This window comes from Mus musculus, chromosome 7 (assembly GCF_000001635.26).
Source record: "Mus musculus strain C57BL/6J chromosome 7, GRCm38.p6 C57BL/6J".
In the NCBI taxonomy this organism is placed as follows: Eukaryota; Metazoa; Chordata; class Mammalia; order Rodentia; family Muridae; genus Mus; species Mus musculus.
Window position 1 is genome coordinate 142590102 of NC_000073.6, and position 13133 is coordinate 142603234.

At 51.6% G+C, this 13133-nt stretch overlaps 1 long non-coding RNA gene across 3 annotated transcripts in view; it reads left to right on the forward strand.

Annotated features, from left to right (window-relative positions):
* The first annotated feature begins 1557 nt into the window (after positions 1 to 1557).
* The window catches only part of Gm33148, a 29153-nt gene continuing 17577 nt past the window's right edge, over positions 1558 to 13133 (forward strand). Inside the window, exon 1 of one of the 3 annotated variants that reach the window (XR_003946903.1) lies at positions 1558 to 1680. This is a non-coding gene — a long non-coding RNA (predicted gene, 33148). The remainder of the gene's footprint in view (positions 1681 to 13133) is intronic. The other 2 variants (XR_003946902.1, XR_003946905.1) reach the window with 2 other exon arrangements.

Sequence of the window (13133 nt, forward strand, 5' to 3'; positions counted from 1 at the left end):
CCCTGGCCCCTTGGAGCTGCTCCCCTGACCACCTGGCCCCTTGCCTGTTTCTCTTTCCTATGGGACTTCCTCTGACTTCATTGTTTTAAGTTGGTAGTTGGGCCAACAAACAGTTTGAATTTCACCTCCTGTGGCCTCCCTCCCCTCCCCTCCTTCTTCCTCTTCCTGGACTCTTCCATCTTGTTGCTACTCTAGGCCCAAGGTGGCATGGGGGCAAGACTGGAGCAGGAAAAATACTGCTCAGGCTCAAGGGCCTTAGGGGAGAAAACAAAAGAAAATCCGCCCCACCAATTCCTCATCTTCTTGGTGCTACAAAGAACATACTGGCTTTTCTGCTATACTGGATGCTGCTGAGTCCTTGGGTTTATTTTAGGGGGGATGTGGGGACTTGTAAGAAGTAGAGTATTTGTTTTCTATTGCTTTTGAAAAAAAAAAGCAGCTGGCTCTGGCTGTGTGCAAGTTGCTCTAGGACTCTCTTCTGCTCCCAACCCTGTTTAAGGCATGGAAGAAAAAGCCTAGTGAAGAGCCCTTATGTTCCTTCCTCTTACTAGCCTTCTTATGAGGGGCTGAAGTGAAACCAGGAGTAACTGGAACCCGTGACCTTTGCCCTCTGGTATCTTTGAACTCAATGGTCTTTAATGTCTCAACATTCTCAGAGGTTTTCCCCCAAACCATGGGGTAGGATCAGGCTTGGGAGAGTGGTCCCTCCTAAATAATCCCTCGGGAACCCACATGAAGTTAAGGACCCTTCCCAAGTGTTCCTACCAGTCCTCATTAGAGAGATAGGCAAAGTGCAGATGGGGTGCCAGGCTCCCTTGTGCCCTTCAGGTCCTTCTCCAGAGCCAGGGCTTCCTCCCTGATCCTGGGTCATCTGTGGGCCTTGCATACCAGAGGCTACAAGGTTCCCCCACTGAGAGAGAGCTGATAGGCTCTCTGGACCCACGGCGGTTTGCACCTCTCAGTGAACATCCTCCACTTCTGTCAGACACCTAGAGAGGCTCCCATTTACCTCTCTCCATGCTCCAGCCGGGACTCCAGCCACCTCTGGGTGGTAGGTGTTTGGGATGAGGCAGATCATCACCTGATGCCTCTGTAGGCCTGGCCTTGGGTCCCCTGCTGACTCTGCTGCTGCTTGGGCACCTCCTGGACCCTGAGTTAGGTCTGCTCTTGATTGCTGGGGCATGCTTCTTTACAGACAAGGCACTCAGTGGAACAGATAAACCTCTCTGCTCATTTAGCAGTCACTTCTTGCAACACTGACATTATGGGATATCATTCACTCACTAGGCACCCTACAAAGGGACAGAGAAACAGAGGCCCCATACCTTCTACAGCTTGCTCCCCATGTCCAACTAACCAGTCCCTTGTAGGGAGATAAAAGTGTGTGTACGTGTTGAGGGGTGCTAGGCCTGGAGGCCAGACTACTTCTCTGCCAAGCTAAGTAGCCCCAGATCCCTTCTGACTCTTTGGAGGTAGTTTAGAGATGAAACTAAGGAAGACCAGGACCTTGAGTAATAAGGGGGTGAACCTGTACCCAACTCAATGTGTTCTCTTTACTGCTTTCACCATTTCCTTTTCAGTCCTTCCTGAGGTCTCTCAGTCTCTTTCTCCATCATTTTCCTGTAGTCCTATTCAGGAACGACCAGAAACCACCCTGAACATGATTGTATGTGTCCTAAGGTATGTCCTGGGCTGGGGCCAGATCACACTGGGTTTCAGTCCTATGTGGGTGGGCCTGAGTCTGAGCTTTGCAGACTGAACAGAGAAAGAGAGTATCAGGGTTGGACCGTGGCTCTGGGCTGCTGAGGGGCCAGTGGGTGGGCAGAGGCTAGAGGCAGGGCCCCAACCCTGGACGCCAGTTAGCTCCCTGCCCCCGCCTCATCTCTACCCGCAAGTGGAGCCTCTGCCAGGTTTCTGAGGAACATTGTTGTTAATACTATTATTACAGCCGCTGCAGGAACAAGCACGAAGCCTCTGAGTGATTTATTTAGTGTGTGGTCCTATTGATTAGGGTCAGCTTTCCATGGTGGTGGGGGAGGCTATGCCTGGGCCTCCAGGAAACTCTGGCCTGGGAGGGGAGCAGCCGCCTGCAGGGCACCTCTAGGCAGACCCCAAAGACTCAGGTCTTTCTTCTCCTGCCCTGAGGGAGGTCCCTTCTGCTCAGTGGCCATGGGAAGAAGCAGCCCCTACTCTGGGGAAAACGTCCATTGTGGGAGGGGCAACCCCATTCTAGAAAGTTGAACAGAGACTTGAGTAGTCACCAAGCCTTTAATACTGGCCTTGGGCATGCTAGCAACATAATGGTTAGGCTTTGGACCTGGGTGGGTCCAGAACCCACTTTCTGATTATGCCTTACAGCCTTCAAGAGACAAATTGGGAAAGGGGGCTGTAAAAACCCTGAGAGTCTACCCAGAACCCTGGGTTAGCTCCAGGCTTGTTACCAGGGATAGGAGATACTTGGCCCAGAACAGCAGCACTTTGAGGACTTCACACCACGTCTTCAATGAGCCCAGTAGCACCAGCCGGCCTCCCCAGATAATACTGAGGCAGAGAAGTCCTCTTGCCTCTGGTATTGGCTATTCTTAAAGACCTTGATTGCAGCATCATCCCTTGAATGTGGCCACCAGCTCTACCCACAACCCTTGTGGGATTCGAATTCTCCCATCTCCCCTCCTAGATAGGGCCAAAGTTCTGTGCTGAGAAAGAAAGGGAGCCAGTTAGAGGGGGACCTTACCAGATAGGAGTTGCCTCTTCGCCCTTGCAAAGCCACTTGCTCTTCAGCATGCGGAACAGTTCTTCCCCAGTGGAAGGGCAGTGGGATTAGGGGTGGCAGCACCACCTGCTTGCCAACCATACTAATTCCCAGGGATGACCTTGATCATGGAGCTCAGAAATGAGCTGAGTGGGACCCCTAGCCCAAGGCTTTACCTAGATAGATGCCTTCTTGCATTCTAGGAGGTATTCCCAGGCATCTTGAGCACATCAGACCTAGGGTTCTAGGCAGCAAGAAAGTTGGAGTCTATGTAGAAAGTTGAGGGATGGAGTAACTGAGTACAGGGTAGGCAGAGGTTAAGGCTACACACACAGGTCCCCTGTTACAGGCCCTGAGGTGGTAGCTGTCCTAGATGTCCTTCCTAGTATTTTGTCTTGCTTTCAGTCTGTCACTGGAATGCTTATGTCTTAACCCAGGACTTGGGCAAGTACCCTCTATAGCTCTGATTCCTTGAGTCAGATACCTGGGGCTCTGGCAATCTAGAGGTAGCATTGGAGAGATAAGCTTGAAGGCTTCTTATTATTTGGGGTATAGCTAGAGGTCATGGAACACCCTAAAGTTCATGGAGAGGCAAAGGAGAGGTGACATAGTGACATATGAGGCTGACATCCAAGAAATGGAAGGTCTGTGCAGCCCAACCATCCTATGTGCTTCAAAGAAAGCTCAGACATAGGGACGCCCTCAGGACAGCAGTGTAGACCCATGAATCCCCACCCTCCATATTACCCTTCTCTCTGTTCTACGAAGCCCCAAGTGTTGGGCTCTCTGGAACTCCTGGTTGCCCTCTAGCCATGACTCATGAGGGTCCAAGAGACCCTTCCCTGACTTGAAGTCCATCCATGCCCTGGCCCTAGATTCCAGGAGAAGTTCTGACTGGGACTGATTTTGAAGACTTATCTACACAGCCTTGGGCCTTTTTCTCCAGCCAGGGCAGCAGCTGGGCTCCAGCTCCAACATGCTGCCGTTTCTCCTCCTGTCCCTTTTTATGACTAATAAAAGGGATTGTAAAACCCGTGCGTGTACAAAGTGCACCCTGTAAATGGGTCCTGGTAATAATGACATCTGCAGCAGCGCTCCTTGGCCAGGCATGCTCAAGGAGGAGGGGAACCTGCTTTGGACTCTATAGCATCTGGCCCACCCAGGGGCAGAGTGCTGGGCTCAGGTGCACCCCCACGACACCCCTCTCTTTGTAGGACTAATGGGGGCTGGACAAGAAAGAACCCCATATGTAAAGTCACCCTTCAGGTCTTCACCACAAAGGACATGCTTCTTCCCTGGAGAGCTGACTTTGAAATGGGGCCGGCCACCTGAGGGAAAGCGAGATGCACTGTGGTCTGTGCCCTTTTCTGTTGAGCCCTTGAACCCAGAGACTCGGTTTCCCAGCTGACTCTCTTATCCTCAAGGAAGCCTGGAGTTCTAGCTCATACCCCTTTCTCAGGGAGCCCCTCAGGCACAGGTGACACAGGTCCTGTGCTCCCCACCCCCCACTGCCATGCCAATGGGAGTCAAGCCCCCAGGCCACGGACAGCATGGGAGGTGGGAGGCCCAGGCTGGATCATGAACTGTGACAGTCTCATCAGCCAAGCTCCCAGGAAGGCTCTGGGGATTAACTCCTGTTTTCCCTCCTCCCCAACAAGCTACTTCTTGCAGAAGGTGGCCCAGGGAGGACCCCCTCACCTTTTAAGGTTAAGTTCCTATTAAGATTCTTCTGTTTGGAGAATGCTGAATGGAATGTATGTGAGCTAATCCCACCCAGCCAAGCCAGCAGGCGCCGGCCCTTCACGGTGAGAGAGACAGGTAGAAGGGACCTGCCTGAGGCAGTAAGCCTCATGAGGAACTTTTAGGGAGTATTCTGTGTCCCCAAGCATCCATGGCAGGGTGAAAGGACTCTAGTGTGTCAGATCTGCCCTTGTTTAGATAGAATAGTTTCCTCTTAGCAAGTTCTTGGGAAACATTGCTAATGATCGTCTTTTGTAGAAGGACCTGGCCCCAGCCATCCTAAAGAATGGAGATGCTAAAACAAAGAGCTCTTGGGAAAAAGAAAGTTTGTCCACTAGTTACCATGGTGTAAAGATTCCATCACGGCCACCTTTTATGTTGCTGCAGCCTAGGTAAACTCAGGGTAGGCAAGAACTGTCATGGAAGCTTGTGCTACCACAGAACCCATGGAGTGAGCCAGGTGCAGAACGTTCACCGTGGGACCACCTTGAGGGCAAGTCCATCTTCCTTCTCCCTTGTCCTTCCACCTTGGCCCCTGTCTTGAGTAAGCTCCTTCCAGGTAGCCCATACCCTCCTTTTCCCAAGGCCAAGAAAGTACCATGTGGTGCTCTTTCCCGATCTAACTGTTGTCAAATCTATGTCCCTCGACAGATGACAAAGGGGTAGTGAGGGAGCTGGGGCTGAAGTCCACCATTCATCCCACCAGTGGTTTCAAACCTTCAAGCAGGCACAGACACTGAATGGGCTTCTAGATGGGTGGGGTCCGGACTGCTTTGGGAGTACTACAGGCCTTTGTTAATCTGCCCAGTGCCTAGCACAAAGATACATGCTAATGAATGTTTGCATGCCCTGGTAGGACAGAGGTATCCAGAGAGAAGGGATGCAGGGCCCTCTCTGCAAGGGAAATCTCTGAGCTGGGATGCTGGGAAAAAGGGGCAGGCCTGACACCCATGCTGGCAGCCTTCCCAGCTTGGCTGAAGCCCCCTCCTCCCCTCCCTGCTGCCCCCACACCCGGTTTTCATTATCTTACACCTGGGCTATTGTGGTAGCCCTGCCTGCCTGGCCTTGGCTCATGCTGGGCCTAGTACTCAGTAGGCCCCTTCTGCACACTGAGAGCCCCAGTCCTTGAGTTGGAATAGTTGGGATCCCAGGGCTGCACACTCTGCTGTTGTCTGTTTACAGTGACCTAGTGAAAGTTCCAAGCTACTGCTCAGGAAGATGGCCTATCTCCCCAACCTTCGTGTTTAAGGGAAAAATCACAGGAGACACTTTTAGACAGTGACTGGCAGGCCTAGGGGTCTCTGCTAACTTCAGCCACTGTATCAGCATCTTCAATTTGAACTCCCTGTTTTTGTTTGTTTGTTTTTTAAGACAGGGTGCTATGTAGCCCAGGCTGGCCTTGAACTTCACTACATAGCCAAGAATGACTTTGAACTTCACTCTGCTCCTCTAGAGTCCAGGCATAACAGAACTGAGAGAGTCAGTTCATTGGTAAGGGACCAGATACGGTACATGGTTAAGAGCAGAGCATACATGAGGAAATCCTGGCCAAAAGCCCGATTTATGATAATTGGAATTCCTGGCCACCCAGGGCTACCTACGGTGACATCTGGATGCTTCTATTAAAGCAACCAAGATAGAAGCCTCCAGTGACAGGAACATTCCAGACCATCACTAGCCAGCCAGGAGCCCAGCTACAGAGCCCCTGATGTATGGCTAATTTAACTCTAATTTGGTTGTGGGCAATTATGGTCTTGGATGACAGAGCAGAGGTGTCATTGTAGGAATGGTTAGAGGACCTGTCTTGCTCCAGTGAGCACTCATTCTACCCTGTGGTCTAGGGTCACTGGATAAAGTGCAACATGCTAGCTAGACTTGGATCACAGATCAACCAGAAGGTTTCAGTATGAGCTATATCTCACAATGGCTGAGTCTGTACTGGGCACACATTTGTACTATCTGTAGCCCAAAGCAGTTCTATTTCAACCAATGCGGCACAGAGGTTAGACACCCTTGCTTTAAATAGCACACATTCTTGATCTGAATGTATATTTTCCAGGCATCTTTTATTTTAGCAGTATTTTTATTTTTTGCCATGCTGGGTGCATTTGATCCACTACCCTATAGGATAGCCACTGTTAAGACCAGCTGTATAGTGGGGAGTCTGTACAGTTGGTGGAAACCTACCCACCAGGTGGACCCTCTGGTGTTTTAAAGGCAAATGAAGTCTTGGCTGAGCCCGTGGGTAGCAGCAGACTTGCGTCCTCTGGCTGTCCTGGAGCCAGCATGATATTGCAGACATTCAGAAGCTGTGTGCCTACTCTGAGCAAGCTTGAGTAGTGAGGTTGCAACAGGAGAATCCCATCTCAGCCCTGCCTTCTTTTAACAGCCATCAATGTTGGGGAGAACCTGACGGAGCATCCATGCCACATGGAAGGCCTTTTTTAGGAAACCAAGACCCTTGATGTTTTGTGATTATTATTGCCCTTGCTCAGCTAGGCTGACAGGTTATAGGACCCTTAGGTATCAACTCCAGCAGGTATTTAAAGAGGAACCAGTTTCTGGTCTTGTCCTATGCCCCTCACTGATTCTCTGGGTCCCCAAAAGCCTGTGTTCATGACACTCAACCCTCATTCCAGCTGGGAGCACCAAGGAAGAGACCCCTCCTACCCTGTCTGTCTGAGCAGCTCTAGAGAGTGTGTAGAGCTATGAGGAGAAAGGGTTTCAAGAAGGTGGTGAACCCCAAACATTTGTTCATTTCTATTGGAAACAAGGCTGAGTATCTCTGAAGACTAGGCTTGGAAGGCTGTGGCCTTTGTGCACTTGTGTGCACAGGTGTGTTTTCAGAAGAGAAAGAGGAACAGGGCCAGACAGCCCTGGAGGCAAGGCTAGCACTCAGCAGACACCACCCTGTGCTATCTCTTCCCACCTGCTCCTCTTCCCAGCTAGGGGAAAACAGATCCACAGAGTTTGATCTGGGCTCAACACAGACCTGTGCTCCATTTGGGGGGCAAGGCTGGTCCCAGTCCTCTCCTCTGTTGGAGACAGAGTGCAGTAGCAGGCTACCCTCAGGTATCAGTGGCTGGGAAACTCACCTGCAGCCAAGACAACGTGGGGCACTTGGCCTGGGACATAAAGGGACTCTGTGACAGCCTCAAGCACCCCCATCTTTGTCCTGGGGAATTCATCAAGCAGTTTGAGCCCCGAGGATCTCTCAGCCAAGGCTAGCTGACCCCACCAGCCTGGGCGGCTTTGGGGCCTTGACCTGACTGGTCAGCTATGAGCAGCTCCTGGCTACAGGCTGGCCATCCCACCTTCATTTCTGACCATCTTTCAGTCCTGCTGCCCCCAGCCCCTGAATAGCCATCATGTCTTGCCTGCAGCGGGGTGTGTGTGTGTGTGTGTGTGTGTGTGTGTGTGTGTGTGTGTGTAGGGGGTGGGGGAGGGGAGAAGAAGATTCCTGAACTTCGTGTCTGAGGCCCTCTGTGATTTTGTACATGGAGAGCGTGTTCGGTTACATTTAATAGCGGACAGGAGAATTTCTTCTCAAACCACCTCGTTGGCTCCAAACCAAGTGTGGGAAAGCAAAGTGAACATCAATCTTTCCCCTTTTAAAACATTTTTTCTTTCCTTTTTTTTTTTTTTCCAAAGGAAAAAATTCCAGGCACCATCTTTCCACATGTGCATTCCAGACAGGGACCCCCTCCCAGAGCCAGTGTGGACCACCAGAGCCATGGAGCAGGCGGTTCCTGGCACATATGTGGGTGTTGCCCCTTGTCTTACAGGGTTCCTTGGGGCTGGGTGTTACAGAGGCATACCAGAACTACTCTCATGGAAAGGGGTGTTCATAAGACTATGTGGACTTCACCTTCTGTGCCAAGGCTCCTACAGAGGTGACAAATGAGGCAGGGGCAGGGGAGAGTGCTGGCAATCTTCTGGAGAGGGACTGAGACGCTATAGAAGAGGCATGCCCTGGCATACCTAGTAGGAGTGTAGTGTGCTACAAGATACTTTACTCGGAATTGAGATCCTAGAGTCTACATGTCTGTTCCACACAGAAAAATGACTTCCCCATATATATAACTGAGCAAGTTGCAATCAACAGCCCTGAAGCAGGCGTTGGAAGTCTTAGCTATGGCCAGACCCACTACCACCATGAGCACCCAGAGGTGCCAGCAGCTCCCTTTGTTCAAGTCTTCAGCCTCCCTGTCTTGAGGTGGCAGGGGTGCCTGTTGAGACTGACCTATAAATGGTTAGGGTCCAGGCCTTGGAGTACCCTGTCAATTTTCATGCGATGAGGACATGGGCCTGCCTGGCTTGCAGATACTACGCAGCAGCCTTGCATACCCCAGAGAGCCTCTTGCTCTGAGCTATAGATAGGAAACCCTGTCACTTTAAGGAGGCTCCTCCACCGAGTGGAGACTCAGAAAGACCATGGGAACAGAAAGTTTCCACATAGACAACTGCCAAGAACTAGGAATAGGTCATTGTGGGTGTCTGTCTACATACCTTGCCCACTTTTTGCCAGTAAATGGATGTGAGTGGCCATATCACTATGGGGGAGCCTATGAGAAACCCCAAGGAGACCCCCCCATGGCCCCTCTTCACTTCTGACTCCAGCACATAGTTTTCATGTTCCTAGAAGGTTCTGGTTCTCTTCCACCAACCCAAGTGGATGCTAAAGAGGAAGGATGTGTTGTATAGGGCTTTGGCCTCTCCCACAGGATGTTGGGAAGATGTTGTAAGGGCCCTTCATGCTGGTCCAGAGCCTAGCTGGCATGTGGCCTCAGGAAGGCTCCTAGTAGAAAAAAACTGTACCCACCCATGGATGTCACTATCTCTTTGTTTAAAGGACTAGCCAAAGGCCAGGTTAACCCTGACTCTCACACAGGTCCTTGATCCATGTCCATCCACCACATGCTGCCAGAGGAAAGTCCAGAAAGGGAGATTGAGCTCTGGTCTGACACATGGGTTTGGACTAAGAAAACCAAATTAGGACAGGACAGTAGGGACGGATACAGAGCTAGGTAGGCCCTTAGCTAAGCTGAGGCCCTGAGAGAAAGGGCAGAGAGTAGGGTTCTTAGAGAAGAGTGAGGATCTGGTTCATAGGAGCCCCAGGACTGGCTATGGCTGGGTGGGGCTGCTCTGCCTTCTTCTTTAACACACGGAGAAGCTGAGAGCACAGTGCATGGAGTTGAGGAGCTCAGTTTTGACTCTGAGGACATTTTGCCAGAGTACAATTTTATTTCTACCTGGACTCCCCAAGTCGGGGCTCCGGGCACTGGAACAATGCTAAGTCTAGACCTCGGTCCCACCCCGACTTTACTTGCACAGTTCAGAACCCTCAGCTGGGTCCTGGGTGTCTTGTCTGGGAGTGGAGAATGAGGCTGGGAGGAGGGAGAGGACGGTTTGGTTCCCAGGACGAGCCCTGCCAAGTGTTCCAGGAAGCGGTCTTCAGAAGAAGCCAAGTCGCACAGAGCCGGCTCCCCGGCTGCCCATCCCAGACCAAGGAAAGCAAACACGGGCAGCGGGATGCAGTTGAAAGAAAGAAACTTCAGCAAGTGAGGGTGCTTGAGGCCAGGGCCTCCAGGAAAGAAACATCACGCGCAAAACATGGCACAGGGCCGCTGCCCCTGCTGGGCCGCCCGCAGTGCACGTTCTTTCTGTCCCAACAGCTGCTCCAGGCTCCTGCCTTGGGCCCTCTCCTTTAGCCCACCCGCTTTGCTCCCCACAAGTCCAGGACCAAGGACCCCCTGACAAAGGGAGAAGGCCAGATGCAGGCAGGCCAGAGCTAGTTGGGGCAGTGTGAGTGACTACTTAGGCTCTTTCTGAGGTACCCCTCCCAGCTGCCCCTCTAGGGAGGGATTGCTGCCCCTATGTCCTTAGGGGCCTCCTCAGGACACAAGGCACAGCTATTTCCAGCTTGAGAGATCAGCACTCTTCCTCAAGAGGTAGGGAATGTGGGCATGAGAGACAGCTGGGATGGCCAGGCTCTGAGAGACCCCAAAAAGGGCATGAGCTGCTGAGCTGACAGGAAATAAAAATGGCAGAGCAGCTGGCCTTCTCAGGTTTCTCAGATCAGCTCTCTTCTTTCTTTGCTGGTGGCCCCCTCAGCTGCCCTTGTCCCCAGATCCGTTTATGGGACTGTGAAGGGAAGGAGCTGTCAGCTCTGGCACTGGGTTCCATGATTACACCTAGAGCCAGAATTTGGGGACCCTCTCTGGAGACATAATAGTTAACTACTAAGGAGACCACTGAACCTGTGTGGGGGCTCCAGGATGGAGGGAGATGGCAGGCAAGATGGGTTCTGGTCAACATGGGCTTGGCAACCTCTCCTTTCTCACTCTCTGTGCCCTCTTCCCCACCCTAAGTCCCGCCTCCATGGACAGAAGGATGCTCCCATTGCCCTTTCCTGCTCAGCTGTCTTCTTCCATCTCCATTGGTCCTGACAGGTGGAAAATGGCAGCCTCAGCTGCTATGGCTGCTTGGCCTGGACCCGTTGGCAGGTACCACTGCCAACCTTGTTCTCAACTCTCAGGCCCCCACCCTTCCACTTGGGGAGGCTGTTGTCCTTGTTTGGGCCTGTTTGTTTCAGGGTCACATGTGCCACTGGGAGCAGACCAATCAGCACAGTCATGCTGGCCATGGAAGAGTAGCTATTCCCAGCCCTGGTGTGAATGTTCCTGTTTGATTCTAAAGAGGGAGAGAATATAGACACTACCCAATAGGTTCCAGCCAGGCACTCCAAGACCCCCAAAAAGGACAAAGAAGGGAGCAGAGATCATCTCGGGCTTATCTGGTATTCTTTTCTGCTCCTGAGCTACTCCAGCAGTTTCAGAGCCCCTCACCCCAGGTTTGGTTACAGCCTTCAGGAAGCCCACCTCTCCTCCAAGTTGCTAGGGTGGGCTTGATTGCCCTTGATTTTCATACCATCGTATACCTCTCTGCCCCTGGGAAGCAAAGGGCCCCAGCTATGGATAACCCTTAGTATTCAGGTTCTTCTGGCAGCTATTGTTATTCTCTGGTCCACCTGGCTTTGGGGCTTTCATCATGGTGGGACCAGGCTCAGCAGGTCTCAAATGACAAATGAAGTTTCTTATGACTTGTCAACTAGTGAATGGCAGATCTGACACAGGTTTAGAATGTTTTTAGGGATAAGCTGCTCCAGGACTGTGAGGATGGGCATCTACAGTCACAAGCACTAAGAGACTGTGCCATCAAGTGCTTTGTGGTACTCCTGGGGTGGGGGGTACAATAAACTGTTTCCTTTGCAACTGGATGTCTCTGCTTTCACTAAGCCTGCACAGCCAGAGAAGCCAGCCCTACTTCATGGGTTCTTTTCCACAGTAGCAGGATGAGAAGGGCAGGTAATAAACCAGGCTCTCCCCACTTCACCCAAGAGAGGTGGGCAAGAATGAGTATGAAGGTGAGCAAGTGGAAGCATGTGAAACCAACTAGTACCACTATATCTGCTCCCAAGCATCTAGAAATGCCTGGTCTCACGGGAAGGCTATGTCCCCCCAAGGAGACACCCTGGCTAGTATTTCCCATGACTAGAGATGTTCAGATGGAGTGTGCTTTTTCTGGGGAACAGGTGACACTGACACTCAGAGATGGCAAGATCATTAGAACCCAGGGCACTGAGATACCAAGCAGAAGGAATCCTGGGAACTCTCAAGACTAGTTATCTGGGCCCTACCACAAACACCTTCACAACAGGCTGACTCAGTCAAGGCTGTTCCAGCACGGGAATCCAGGAGCCCACAACTGGCTATACCCATTGTCTACCTGAATTAATGTTCCCCCTGAAGTGGTTGTGGCTGTGGGGGCCAGCTGGTCTAATTAAGCTAAAGATCGCTAGGTCTTGGGGTTCTGCAGTTTCTGTGCTACCTCATTCTTAGACCTGGGGATAGTATAGTCCTTCGTCAATCCTAAGCTGCAGTTAAGGGGCCTGGGAAGTTGGATGGAGGATGCTGAGGACAGAAAACAGAGAGAAATTCTTAGGGGGAATATCTGGGCCTGGACGATATGTCACAGACACCAGGCTCTGGAAAGAACAAGATTCCTGGGGCTATAAAATGGACTATTTTTCAGGAGGGGCTCAAACTTGGGATCCAGTGCTCAGTCTAGAAGGGAGCTTTGGATACATCTTACATTTCTCTCTACAAAGCCAGAAAAGTGGTATGAGGTCTTGGGTATTCAGGCTCCAGACCCTTGACCACCATGTCTGAACTCCAGACTCAATCCTTGGTACCACTGACACCAGTCCAGGCCCTGTGCAGGGACAGGGTCTGTCCACAAATAGTCAGAGTTGACCATTTCCCCATGGAGTATGTGCCCAGTGGCTGGGGCATCTTGGGGCTTTTGGGAGCTCCTACCCCCTACCATCTCCTAGGGGAGAGGGACCTTATTCAAGTTTCCACTTCCCCCACCTTCCAAAGCCATCCAGGGATTCCATCAGTCCCTAATGATCCCTTCCTGCCCTTTCCATTTTATGTCAGACTCAGTAGTGTGTAAAGGTGTCCCAAACCATTGCACTAAGCTCACAATGCAAAATCATGGGCAAATACTAGAAGTTGAAGATCCTTTCTCCCAGCTGAAGACCTGCCTGGTGCAGGTGAGTTCCAGACAGGTGGAAACA